The sequence below is a fragment of the Salvia miltiorrhiza genome, chromosome 5, assembly GCF_028751815.1.
Source record: "Salvia miltiorrhiza cultivar Shanhuang (shh) chromosome 5, IMPLAD_Smil_shh, whole genome shotgun sequence".
In the NCBI taxonomy this organism is placed as follows: domain Eukaryota; kingdom Viridiplantae; phylum Streptophyta; class Magnoliopsida; order Lamiales; family Lamiaceae; genus Salvia; species Salvia miltiorrhiza.
The window spans coordinates 20,946,646-20,957,771 of record NC_080391.1 but is presented as its reverse complement, the minus strand read 5'-3'; the positions used below and the strand labels follow the sequence as shown (position 1 = coordinate 20,957,771).

General features: G+C 35.3%; 1 long non-coding RNA gene across 1 annotated transcript; it reads right to left on the bottom strand.

Moving 5' to 3' along the window:
- Positions 1–7,239: 7,239 nt before the first annotated feature.
- Positions 7,240–10,418, bottom strand: LOC130986662 (uncharacterized). Its single transcript, XR_009089337.1, has 3 exons — positions 10,266–10,418; positions 8,127–8,191; positions 7,240–7,531 (listed from the first exon to the last, which is right to left on the bottom strand). It is a non-coding gene; the product is annotated as an uncharacterized LOC130986662 (long non-coding RNA).
- Between the last annotated feature and the right edge of the window lie 708 nt (positions 10,419–11,126).

Below are 11,126 nucleotides of genomic sequence, written 5' to 3'. Positions count from 1 at the left end.
TCTCCTCGGGATTGGCAATTTCTTTCTCATTCTTGCAATTGGAGACCTCCAGCTTGATTTCCTTGGCATCCACATTTTTGCTCGGCTTCACAGCATATTGCTCTTCAAGCACCTCTCTTTTCATCAGCCTACGGGGAAATGGAGCCTTTGGGATGTATTCCCTAAGTGGAATAGGAGCCTTGTGTGGTTCCTCAATCAGAGATTCATGCTCCTTGCTCATCCTCATCTCTTTTGTAGACAAAGTGCCATCAAAAATAGCATTGCATTGGCCCTTAGGATTGACAGTAGTGTTGCTTGGGAATTGGCCCGGCTTGTGCTGCGCCGCCGCTTGGTTGGCAATCTGACCAACTTGATTCTCTAACATCTGTACCTGCTTAGATAATGCTGAGAAATTATTCTCCATGTTAGAGATTTTATTTCCAACATTCACCTCCATCCCAGTCATCTTCATGAGCATCTGCTTCATCATGTCCTCCATCGAATCCTTCTTTGGCTCATTGATGACTCCCCCACTAGAAACAGAAAATCCTGGTGGAGGTTGCACAGCATTGTTTGGGTTTCCATAGGAAAGATTTGGGTGCGGACGTGCTCCTGGCTGAAACTGCTGCTGACCCTGCTGATATGGCTGACCTCTGTTATACATCCCTGGCTGTCCTTGCTGAAAATTCCCATAATTTCTGTCATTGATATAATTGACGTTTCCCAAGCCTGATGGGTCTATCACAGCTTGCTCATGACGTCCAGCATTCAATTCACCAATTTTTGCAGTCAGCTCTGCCAGCTGTGTAGCCATCGCTGCCTGTTGAGTAACCATAGCTGCCATAGGATCAGAAGTGGACGCAGCTGCAACCTTCTTCAATTGCATACGCTCAGATGGCCATTGGTAGCTTGTAGAAGCCATGCTATCAATAATGCTCCATGCGTCAGAGCTGCTTTTCTGGAGTAGAGAGCCACCTGCAGCTGTATCCATATGCATCCTTGTACGCTCCCCGCAGGCATTGTAGAACATGATCACTAGCGTACCTTCATCAAAACCATGGCCTGGGCACTTTCTGAGCTTCTCCTGGTATCGCTCCCACGTCTCCGCTAGCTTCTCTCCCTCGTACTGTTGAAACTGCACGATGTCCATCTTCAATTTCAACGTAAGGCCAGGCGGATGAAACTTGCGTAGGAACGCATGAGCTAAGTCCTCCCACACAACATTGTCTCCCAGTTGCAGCGTATGATACCACGACTTCGCCTTGTCCCGCAGTGAGAAGGGAAAAAGACGAAGACGGATAATGTCATCAGGGACACCATTCATCTTTACCGTGCTACACAACTCCAGGAAATGCGCCAGATGCGCATTAGGGTCCTCGATCGCTTGTCCACCATATTGGCTCTGTTGGACCATCGTGATCAAACCCGTTTTCAGCTCAAAATTGTTGACGTTCACTCTTGGCGGCTCCTGATACACATACTGCGGTATGAACGCTTCATTGATAGCTGGTTGTTTCTGAGCCTCTCTTGTCTCCTGTGCATCAAGCAGCTTCTTCAATTGCTCTTGCAGAGCTTGGATTTGGATTTGCTCTGGAGAAGCCATCATTCTTGTCTCAACTTGGTCGTTTTGCTTCTTTAGATTGCGCAAGGTCTTGTTGATTTCAGGATTCAACTCAAAGAGAGGAGTCTCGTGAGATCGTGTGTTCATATGCAACCTACAGAAACACAACTTATAAAAGCCAGAAAATAAAAATAAAAACAAATAAATCTTGCAGTACTATTAAGTCCTATTGGAAATATTAAAGTAAAATCTAAACAGTCCCCGGCAACGGCGCCAAAAAGTTGATCACTATTTTATTAGCAACAAAAATACCGCAACTAACACGGTGTAATCGTAGTATAAACAGCAATCGGATATCGTATCCACAGGGACTGTAAAACGAAATGACTCTATCTATTTCCTACACAGACTCTCACAGTATGCAAGTAAAACGAAATTGAAAGAGATTTAAATACTTAAACTAAAACGCAACTAGCAATAATTAAAAGCACGTAGGAAAATTCGAATATTAAAAAGCAACTGATCCTAGGGTAGTAAATTCATTAACTAAATCTATGCAATTAATCTATTAATCCTATGTACCAGTTTAATCCAGCTATGATGAAAGATCACTTAATTAATCAATTACTCTCGCTAGAGCAGCAACGATCGTAGATTAGTAAATTATCTATCTCCGTTAGGTCTCAAGAAAATCTACTAACTCCCAATAGCTCCTAAGAATAGCTCCCTATGATCCACCTATCTCCGCTAGGTCTCAAGGTTAAAATCATATCATACATTCCTGAATCCGCTAAACAGTTATCTCCGCTAGGTCTCAAACCGAATAGCTAAACATGCAAACTATTGATCAGATAATTCACAAGAAATTAAGCACCAGGAATTATGAATCATAAACTGGAAGGCACAAAGGTATTAACAAATAAATCACATAAATTCAATCAACTATTTACAAACCCTAGAATCAGCTAAAGGAAACTAGCCAGACATAATAAAATAAAACATAAACATAATTAATAAGAAAGCAATTGAAAGAACTGAATTAAATAAAACTCTGAATAAAACAATTGTAGCGGCTTGAATCTTCAATCTTATGGAAATCCAATCCAAGCTGTAAAAACTGGAAAGCAATAATAATCTAAAGCTATGAAACTGAGAAAATAAAGTTGGGAACTGAAAAAGGAACCCTAGATAGGTCAAAAGAAGACCTATTTATAGTGTCAAGGTAAAATACAGTGTTTGAAACCCAGAAGAACTCCAAAAACGCGCAAAACTGAAAAATCCGGGTAGCCGGCGACCTGCCCGGCGACCCATCCGGCGGTCGCCGGCCCAAGCACAAAAATCCTTCATCTGGCGGCGATCGCCGCGTCTTTTCCAACGTTCCAGAAGATCCGGCGACCCAGGCGGCGGTCGCCGGTCAGGTCGCCGGAAATCCTTCTTCGGGCGGTGGTCAACGGTGTTTGACCGCCGGGTTCTGACTGCTGCGCGCGATGTTTTCGTTTCGGCCATAACTTTCTCGTCCGAACTCGGATTTGCGATCCGTTTGCACTCACGAACTCGTATCGAGATGATCTACAACTTTTATTTCACGACATTGTTCCAAATTCGAACTCAATAAATCTGCAAATTCCTTCAAAGTTCGAGTAAGATTCATGTTTCACAAGATAAAGCAAATTAAGCACAAAACAATCATCCAACACTCAATTTCCTATAAAATTAACATCATAATAACATTAAAAACCATGGAAACATGAGTGTTATCAGGAGCCGCTACTTTTTATCCCTTTTTTGAGAAAAAATGTAATTGGTTAATTAAAAAATTCCTCTGTCAAACAAACTTCAGTACATGTGTATGCATATTTTGTAGTGAACATATTCCATACCTCAACGTGTACATTATTTCATTTTGTTTGCAGTTACATATCAAAATATAATTTGAATGGATTTTCTTAGAATGTGTTTTCTTGGGTTATAAATTTATCACGAAAAAGAGAGACAAAAATTTAATTGATGGTTAATAAATTTTAATTAAAAAGACAGAGACTCATATGAGGATATCCGTATAATATGGTAAATAAAAATGACAAGTATTCTTTTACCTTCTACCTCAAAAATGACAATTATCTTTTAAAAAAGTGACAATTATAGGAATGTGAAAATATCAAATCTATGTGCACTGTGTGGACGACCTGACAGGAGTCCACCTCAATTGAAGATTCAATTGGATTGAATTAAAGTTTAAGTTTTTGGATAGAGAGTAATTAAAAGAATTCGAATTAAGTTCTCACGGCCACAACTCAATGAATAATTAAACGAATTCAATTGATCACAGTGGATTAAAGAAAAAAAAAAAACACACACACAATTAAAATTAAAGAACAATTGATGGGTTAGTGTGTCACATCCGAAAAGTGAAATGAATGATTTGTGAATAAAGCATATGATGATCATCATTTATCCAGGCGTGGAGGCGAGCACGGGATTAAAATTATCACTAACTACAATCATTAGCCCACTAACTATCCAACTAATTGATTCTGTGGTCCACCCCCTTCACTTTTACCGCCAAAAGTTTATAATTTTCATTGCACATTGCCATTAGACGGCGCTATTAATTTCTTAATTGATATGTTTATTCAACATCTTAGCTTCATTATTAATACATCCTCGCATTATTGCCACGTAAAAATGAGGATTTACGTGAGCACTACAGCATAGTTAATTTACGGGGTGATCCAAGATTAGTTGATAAGGAGGACTGAACATATAGTAAAGTGTGTAGCTTGAAGATACTTCCTCCATTTCATTGATAATGATTCATTACTTTTGGACATGTTATTAAGAAGATGAGTGATTTAAGGATAAAATAATATAAAGTGGTGGAGCCCACAACTTTTTTTTGAGAGAAAGTAATTTATTTTATGGAATATATCATTATTAATGGGACGAAGGAAGTATAATATATGGGATTTCGGGGGCAATAGTCCCAAGTTAATTTTTTTTTTGGATAGTTGGTATTGTTTATATCAATTCTATATATAGGTTATGTTTTGTCCTCCTCTTTTCTTTTTTCTTTTCATTTTTTCATTTTACCAATTTCTTTCTTTTTTTATTCATTTTACCAATTTCAAAAAGTAAATAGAATATTTTGTTTTATGGTTAATTGCATTAATTAAAAATCATATTCATGTGTATAGATTTAGTTACAAGTATATACTTGAATAGCAATAGCCCAGAAAATATTGGCTGTCGTAAGTCGTAATGTATATGAAAATATGAATACTCATTCATTCTTTAATTTGGGTAGAATTAACTCACACCCATATTCATTCATTTTTGGCTTCTTTACATTGCATTTTTGCAACCTGAATCCATCATCTAAACCTGAACCTCTAGAATTTGAAGAGTAATTTGAAGTTTAAATATCCAAAACTTAGTCCAATTTCTTAACTAAAATTATATTAAAGCATTCTTTTACTAAAATAACTTTATTAAATGTTTATGAAATTGATATGTGCAGTAATAAATAAAGATAAAATAGAACAATTATGCATAAATTACTTAATTTACCAAGAATGTGTGAAAATTAAAACAAATTTTTTATGGACAAAAGAAATACTCCACATAAGTAGTCAATTTTTTCAAGGGCTTGAGGCGGCCTCAGTCCTGAGTGCCCTCAACTCTCAAGCGTCAACCGGCTATGTCAATTTGCTATACTAAAATAACTCATGAACAATTATTATTCTTTTTAGATTGATTCAAAAAACATATAGATTAGGTAGGAAAATATGGTTTCCTATAAAAAAAAAATAATTAATAGTTTCTCTTGTCTTTCTTAGAATATTCAACTTTTTTTTAAAACAAAACACCCAAAGGGAGAGGGGTTAGGCAGACCCTCAATCAGTAAATAAAAACGGAGACAAACCAAAGCAAACTAACTATCATCATGAAATCTGAACCTAAAGTTATGATAGCCCAGTTGATCCATCCTAATCAGCACAAGAAAATAGCGAGGCGTAGAAATGCAGTCTAAAGTAATCAATGGCCCAAATCAGCTAATAAGAGGATGTTTGACTAAACTTATTTTGTAGAGCTTATAAGCTTCTGGAGTTTATAAGATATTTCAAAAGTTTGTAACATGTAGTATTTTTTTTAGAATTACAATAAGTATCTAATATAAAATCAAATAAGCAACCCGCACGCAGGTGGGACCTCTACACCACATAAAGGTGGGAAACACTACCTACACAAAAGTGGGAAAACTACTCGCACGCAGACGGGATTGAACCCAATACCTCTCATAAATGAGAGTCTTTGGGTTTCTCAGCTTTGCCACTTGAGTTAGGCCTCATTGGCTATAACATGTAATTTATAAGCTCAATTATTCAAATATTTTGACAACTTATAAGATCTTAAAAAAACTATACATGTTATTTCTTAAGAAATTATAAGATCTTAAGAAATAACATATAATTTCTTAAGATCTTATAAGTTGTTAAAATGTTTGAATAATTGAGCTTATAACCAGAGAGAGAAAATCGAAAATAGATTAAATTAAAATGATATATGATGACAATAAAAAATTATAATTGAGTTAATTTTATAAAATGAGTATTGATTATAACATAATGAGAAAATAAGTTGTGGTAGATAAATTTATTTTTTTGAAAACTTATAAGCTTTTAGAACTTATTTTTACAGTTTATAAGCTCTTTAAGAGCTTATTTTACCAAATACTTTGAACGAGCTTATAAGCTCAGCCAAAGACCATTTAAATCAGATGCCGATCGTACTCCTTAAAGCCAATTCCATCCATTTATTCCCTACCAAAGGTAAAAACGAGAGTTTTATTCATTTACTTATTTGGTAAATTTCGAGATTACATATAACTTGTTTAACTTGGTAAACATCACGTTGAATGTTACCAAATATTAATAATATTTCATTATTCAAAATTGAGGTTTAATTCAAGTGATTTTAATATATTGGTAATGATATTATTAACATTGCCAATAATTAATTAATCTAATTAGTCAACATAATTTGTTCAATTAACTTGATTTGAGTCATTAGCGTACATTAGTAAATAACTGTACAACAATAATTAGTCAATGTATCGATTATATGAGATGTCTGTCTATTCAATCTATTCTATATATAAAATGATGATATGAAAGAAAATATTCTACTATTTAATAAGCTACCTCAAAGAAAAAAAAAAAGGCTCTCTGTATTATTAGTCATATAAACCAGAAAAATGAATAATAGTCAAACATTGTGAATATTAGCCAAACATTGCCTAAGTTACACGGTAGATTTATTAAAGCCAGGAGCATATCTATTTATTTATTTAGTTTTGAGTTGTTTAAAGCATCATTTATTAATCACAGCTAGCCTATAATAGGCATCCAAGTCTAGTAAAACAATGCTATAAAAACACTTTATATCTACGGATTAAAATTTATACAAGTATTGTCGATAAAGCTTAGCTCAAGTGCTAAAATTGACCGACTCAAAGACTCTCATTTGTGAGAGATTTTGGGTTCAATTTCTCTTGCGTGCGGATAGTTTTTCCACTTATGCGTGGATAGTGCGTCCCGTCTATGTGCAAATTGCTTATTTAATTATATATTAGTGTCACAGCCCACTATCCCAATGACGGGTTAACCGGGGTTATGACTTGGGATGAACAATAAGAAACGGAAATTAAAGGGGATTTACTAAGTAACCAACATTAATAACAAACTAGTGGTATATATATATATAACCACTTGGGTAATTCACAAACGAGTCTGCCATAACGACTAGACCCCAACTGAAAGTTAATTAAAATGAAGTAGTAATAAGTTCAAGTAGAAATGATAAATAAGTCAGAGTGTTTGCAGCGGAAAAACGTGTGAGTTATGCATATGGAGATGCATACTCAAGGTTTCATTACATAAACATCAAAAGGGAAATCCGCTCAACACCGATCCATTCCATCGCCTGCTCAACCTGCACATTTAGAAATACATGCAGGGCTGAGTATAAAAATACTCAGTGACATAAGCCGAAAATACAACATGCATACATATATAAATTGAACTGCCAACAGTAACACACAGGGGTTTTCTTGAATGACCTGCGCTTACTAAAACATTTCATTCATTTTCATAAAGGTGGATGCGCATCCCATTTTCAGTCTATATGATCCATATCTGTCCTTTCTGTCACGCGCCGGGAAGGAGGCCTCCTTACCACGGACGCCAAGACCGGTCGCAAGCGACTCGCGGTCTCCATGAGTGTACACGTTAACCCTAGCTAGCGACCTTTGTCTAGCATAGGATCCCAATTGGATTTCCTTTAAAGTTGGCGAACCAACACAGATAGGATACATATAAAAACATAAACATTTTTGGCAGTCAATCATTTCATAAACATTTCATTTCATTTCATGAACATTTCATTTTCATTTCATAAGAGTCATTTATCATTTGGACATAATAATAAACTGAAATTAACAGTTAAAATCATCTCATGCATATATTCGTATAAGAGGCCTACGACACGCAGGGGATCTCTATATACGTATAGTAAAAGTAATGCCCACCTCAATTGTTCTTAAAGCTGGCGTGGAGTCGTTTCTTCTTCGGCTTCACTTTCTGTCGCCCGGACCTTCATTGATGAAGAGTCGATAAGTTCGTGAAGAAATTGTCATAAGACAAAGTCTAATTCTACGTGCCTAGGGTATCTTTTAATGTTTTAGGGTTCTAGCATCCATAATTCATTACATTAAAGACAGTCAAAAATCAATCATACCTCGTCTAATCTCATTCAAACACATAGGCAACACAAACACATAAGGCACATAAGAATCACAATCAAACATCATCAAAACATGCTCTGTTTTTACACTGACTCAACTTCAAAATTTAATCTGTTCTGACTCCGACATCTCCTGGACTCGAGACTCATACCGAAAGAAAGATCTTCGAGTCTAGTTTCATATAAAAAAAAAGTAGAGTCGAAAACTCCAAGTGGTTTGAGAGATATGACGTTTTTACCACGATCTACCATGTTCGGCAGTTTTGAACAATCGAAAACTTGGATTTTTGAAAAATAGTAAACGTTGTCAAACTGGGCTCAACTTTGGTGGATATCTAGTTAACACAATAAGGTTAATACCATAAAAATTTGGAAATCTAGATCACACAGGAAGCTACTGAAATGAATGACTCTTTCCTCTGTTCTCTGAAATTCTCGGTAGTAATGTGCAGTTTAGGTTTTGCATTTTAAAGAAGTATCAAACGAAGTTGGAATGGCTTGAAATTTTACCAGGGTACTCAAGACTCATGTAGGGACTTGCTATAAAATTGTCAAATCTATTAGACATCGACAAACCGTCGATCACAGTAGGTCAGTAGGCCTACGAAATTCATATTTATAAGTCCTTAAAAAAATAATTTATATAAATCAAGAAATAAGAGTTTAATCCCAAAAATATTCATTAAAAGTCCATCATAATTTAAATAAAAGAACGGACCTCATTTAAAATAAATAGTCCCAAACTCGTTACGCACATATACTAAATCTTTCATGAAACATCCTTTAAAATGAACTTTGATACATAGAAAATAATTCAACAACTTGAGCTCTTAAGAGGTTGTTTTGCAACAGACATCAAATCTGCCTCGGATCTCCAAATGAGGCTCCAAAAGAAATTCTGGAAACTAGACATTTCAAGGATCATTCTCCAATTTGAATCGAATGAAAAAAAATTCAAACGAGCAAGATATGCCCTCTCAAAGATGGGTATTTAACAAGCAAAAATCTGAAAATTTCAGATTTCCAGATTACAACCAAGTCAGTGGGCTTTCTTTAAAAATTCATATCTCCCTTTACAAAACTCCACTGGGAACCCCAAGGGTCAATCTGGAAACTAGGGAGAGATCATAACACTCTACAGTTGGATTTACTCCAAGAACATTCATGGTTTAGAAGATATGACTGTCTAAAGTTCAGTGCACAAAAAGAGTTCAAGTTTGGCAGATTTAGAACATAAATCAGAAAAACCACTTTAGGCTTCACCAAAAATTCTAAAACTGAACAAGTAAGTTCCCAACATGTCAGTGAATATTCAGTAGAAAGATAGGCTTGAGAATCAAAGATTTAAGTCGGCCTTTGCCACCTAAAAGTCGTAGGTTTGTAAAATCTACTGGATGGTACAAGGAATAAGAACTAGATTTCAAGAATTTATACCGGTTGTTTCCCTTACTCAAAAATGGTGAGACCGATGTCAAAAGAAAGATACGGGAGTCTAGAGTGACATATTCAAGTTTCAAAGGTTTTCACCGATTGAAACTTTACTTATGGCCTCCCAAAGATTGTTTACCAAAAATGTATTCCAGATAGGCAGTGATGTTTACAAATTCATAAATAAATCATAAGAGCTCCAAACCTTCTGAAATTTTACCAAAGTTTAGAAAACATATGAAATATGATACACAATTAATTTGGGAATTTTTGGGAACCGTTTGGATGGATGGAATCGCCTTGCAAAACACTGCCGAGCAGTGTGCTTATGGCAGATTCGCTGCCTTACCTCATGCACGGTTTTTCACCCAATAAACTCTACCAAAATAATCATCCAAAATCATAAAACATATCCTCACATAATATAGCACACAAATGTGTAAAAATCCATGGCCATAAAGCATTTTCAGTTGAGAAAAAGCAAAGAAAAACTCACCCTCGAAGCACAACCTTCACTCTATAGTTTTCCCACACTCTCCCTTGCTTTGCTACTTCTCTTGGGGCTTCAAAGGCTTCTATGGAGTGTGATAATGGTGGGAGAAAAGTTGTGAGAGTGGGAGAAAGATTGTAGTGGTGGGGGAAAAGGAGTAGTGTGGTGGAAAGGTAGGAGTAGTGGTAGGGAAAAAGATTAGTGGTAGGGAAAAGAAAATATTAGTGGTGGTAGGGAAAAAGATTAGTGGTAGGGAAAAGAAAATATTAGTGGAGGATAATGGGGTGTTACATTAAGTAAATATAAAAATGTGGTGTAGTAATAACCCATGTGTAAAAAAAAATATATATATATGTAAGACTAATCATCAATTGATAAAATGCTAGAGCATAAAACTCTTGTGATCAAAATTAGAATAAATAGCACTAACATTAGTGCTCTCTCTCAATTTATAAATACATCATAGGAAAATAATTTGAGAAAAATATTGATGGAAAATTTTTATAACTCATCATTCCTAAAGTTCTCGGTAAAAATAAATAAATACATAATTTTTTTTTTCGATTTGAAAACTCAAAATAAATCTTTGAGCTCCATCATTCTCTTAATGGACTCAAAATATATTTTGAGTGCATCATCCGTTGAAATAAAAATAAAAATAAATTATCACGTATGTAATCATCAAATTCACATAAGTCCGTATTTTATTAATGGATGCTGAACCCTAATTACCATAAGAAATCCTTAAATCAATAATTAAAAGTCTATAATCCTTAATAAAAAGTCGGGGCATTACATACTATCCCCCTTAACATAAATTTCGTCCCGAAATTTGTACCTCAGAAAATAACTCTGAGTACTTCACTT